The sequence below is a fragment of the Marmota monax genome, unplaced genomic scaffold (assembly GCF_021218885.2).
Source record: "Marmota monax isolate L192 unplaced genomic scaffold, Marmota_monax_Labrador192_F-V1.1 WCK01_AAM20220418_F8-fsc00022, whole genome shotgun sequence".
Taxonomy (NCBI): domain Eukaryota; kingdom Metazoa; phylum Chordata; class Mammalia; order Rodentia; family Sciuridae; genus Marmota; species Marmota monax.
Genome location: NW_026695215.1, coordinates 10351917 through 10355180, shown reverse-complemented (window position 1 = coordinate 10355180; position 3264 = coordinate 10351917). Strand labels below are relative to the sequence as shown.

General features: G+C 38.4%; 1 long non-coding RNA gene across 1 annotated transcript; it reads left to right on the top strand.

The window, feature by feature from the left end:
• Nucleotides 1-1115: 1115 nt before the first annotated feature.
• LOC124084538 (uncharacterized) lies at nt 1116-3051 on the top strand. The gene is made up of 4 exons (XR_006849133.2): nt 1116-1274; nt 1927-1990; nt 2185-2452; nt 2588-3051. It is a non-coding gene; the product is annotated as an uncharacterized LOC124084538 (long non-coding RNA).
• Nucleotides 3052-3264: the final 213 nt, after the last annotated feature.

The window sequence follows — 3264 nt, the reverse complement described above, 5'->3', positions numbered from 1 at the left end:
CTGGAAAGTCACTGGGTGGGAGTGGCCTCTTCGGGGAAACTTCCTTTCCTGTGGCTTTGACCTCCATCCCTCGGATTCCTGTGGTTTAAGAGTTAGTTTTTCTTGATGCCTATTCATTTTACACAATTGCGGATTTGATTGTGGCACGGTCGTACATAGTTAATTTTTTTTTTTTTAACAATTTCCCTCCCCAATACTTCCCTTCCTTTGATCTCCTCCCAACCCTTCTGCCCTTCCTCCACCCTGATGGGCACCCTTCTACTTCCATGGAGTTTCGTTTTTGTCCTGTTTTCCCCGCCCCACTTTCTAGCATCCACCTGCGAGAAATCATACCAAGACAGCAAGGAAAAAAAGGGGGGGTGGGGAGGTGGGAGGGGGAGGAACATGAAAAGAAACACAAATCTTCAATTTGTCGCAGCACGAGATTGTTTTCCTCTATGGTTCCTTTTGTTTCTTGTTGTCTTGCCCCCTCCCCCACCCCATGAAATGATTTTTTTTTTAAAACGTAGTTTAGAAATCAAGTGGAACAGATTTTTAAAGAATGTTTAATTTTCCAGCCCATGCACAGGCATTCATAAAACAAATACTTATTGAATTTGTTTCAACATTTATATTGACAAAAGTAACAGGATATCTTCCAAATGAGACTTCCACAGCAACCTAAAAGCTGAAAAGAAATGAAACCTTATTCTCCGCTCTTCCTATTTTTTTCCCTCATTGTCTTGCTCACCATGGTTAACAAACATTTGAAGGTTTACTGAAAGAGGTGGCAGGAAAGAGGGGGAGGTGGAGAGAAAAATTGCGAAAATTAGATGGAAAAAAAGAAAGAGGAAAATTAAATCACAGACCGGGTGATTTAATTTTCCTCTTTCTTTTTTCCATCTAACTTTCCATCTGATTTGATGGTGAGTCTCCTCAACTCACCATCGCTGTGAGCTTTGCAAGTAACCTGACAATCTCTTGTTTTTTAATCTGTAAATGAGGGTGGTAATAGATAGTGTTTTAAAGATGCTTGGGGAAGTTAAAACACACACTGTTTAGAAAGGTGCCCTGTTTACAGTAAACTTTTGCTTCAGGTTTAGCTTTGCTACTGTAGAAAAAGGCTAGAGAAGATATGGAAATTTGGTTAGCTCTCATTTTTAGTTTTTCATCTCTTCTTCTAGGATGAATATTATATTTTTTAATCCAAACAATTCTGTGTTCATTTCTACACCCAAGACACTTGCCACCTCTTGCTTAGGCTGCTGCTTTGTCTCCATGGAGGTAGCAACAGGGTAAGTGAACAGGCTTCTGAGCACAGACCTTCAGGCAGTCAATACTTTAATTTTGATTTTCAACTTTATGCTCTCCTTCATTTGATACAAATAAGTCCTCAGTCTCACTGGGGTTCTGTGGAGGTAAATTGAATTTTCTTAACCTAGCGCCCTCTTTACATACTTCCTGTATCTTGCAATTTTTTTTTTTTTACCACATCTGCTTCCTCTTTGAATGTTTCTGAATCCTTGTGCCTTTTACAACTTTTGGATTCTTTTTCTTTCTTTCTTTTTTCTTTCTTTCTTTTTATCTTTTTTGTTTTGTTATTTTAACCATTTCATTTTTGTCTTATTATGGTCTGTGAAGAAAAGTTTAGAGTTCAGAAAGGTGCCTTTAATTAGAAAATATCTAGATAATGGTATAAATGATTGGTTGCCTACTCTCTACTCAAGTTCTACTTTAATGCAGTAAATAAGTGATTCTCAAATTTTAGCATGTGTAAGAATCATTAGAAAACCAGTTAATACTAAATTTTCAGAGTCCCACCTTCAATGTTTCTAATTTAGTATTTCTAGGATGGAGCTTTTCTAACAAATTTCCATGATAGAGATGACATTTTTTACCTGGAACACCTTTTCAGAATCACTTGCTAAAAAAACTCCATTTTTTCAGGTACTGTGTATATGGAAGGAGGTTCAGAACACAAAGGATGAATTTTGCTTGGTAGTCCATTCAAGTGAGTTCATCCTCCTTTCCCTGTGGTTGGTGGCCTGGTGAGCATATTATCCATACTGGGCGGGGGAACATCTTCTTGAGGGCTTTTAGGAAAGGGCTTACTGCTTACATGTATATGAGTATTTATGTGCACATGTGTGCAAACACACACACGTGTGTGCACTTATATACCTCTCTCCTTCTCTCCTGTGTAAGGATGAACTGGCCAACTCAAGACCATCAGAGAGCAAGGTTGAAGATGGTGGAGTTGAAATGTGGAAAGAGTCCAAGAATGTGATGTGCTGATGAGTCACTGCCTGACCCTGGACTTAACTCCAGTTGATTTGTTACATGATAGACATGTCTATTGGGGAGGTGGAGGATTGGGAAGGACCCTGGTTATGAACTCGGAGGGTATTCATCACAGTTTTTTGCCTGACTTCACACTCAACACAAGTAGCTTATTGCTGTTCTCTTGTGCATGGTAGGTCATTTCTTCTTAATTTTATACTATTGTTGTACTTATTTGTGATTCTGGCTTTTTGTTGTATCACTGAGGATATTCAATGTACCCCTCTAAAATTCTCATGATTGCTGTTATCTTTGTTTTCTTACCTAGGTTAATGCTGGAACCAGTAACTCTTAAGACTTCCACAGCCTCAAAGGGAAATGGATGTAACAGGGATTGATGGAAAGCAGCACCAGAAGGCTGATTTCACTTTGCATCAGCAACATTTTATATTTAGAAAAACTAGCCATGAAAAGGGAGTTTAATTTTCTGATTAAATTACCAATATAAATTCCTTTTAAATCAACATTGTAGTCCTATTAATTTGAGTAATGCTAGGGTCTTACCAACTCTACACTTTAATAACAGGATAAGAAAATAAGTAAAACTATAAAACCACTGCATGGAGGTGGTGCATATGCGGAAGGGATGCTGCTTTGTAGCATCATTCCCTTGGATTCCCATTAGCCTGGACATCTACACTGTGTGGCTTCTGAGGTGCTTCTGGGTATTGACAGAGTATACAGGAAGGGAGAGAAGCCTTGCATATGGGAGTTTTAACAGCAAGGCCTAGAACTGAAACTTGTCACTTCTGTTCACATTTCTTTGATCTGAACTTTGTGGGTTGCCATGTCTGGGAATAAACAGTCTGGTATCTTTCCAGAAAAAAAGGAAGTGAGTTTGTTACTAATTAAGGAAGGCATGGATGTGCAATTTGGTGTCTTTCCAGAATAAGAGGATGTTTGTTATTAATTAACAAGAAATCTTTATGCTGTCTTCTAGGGATT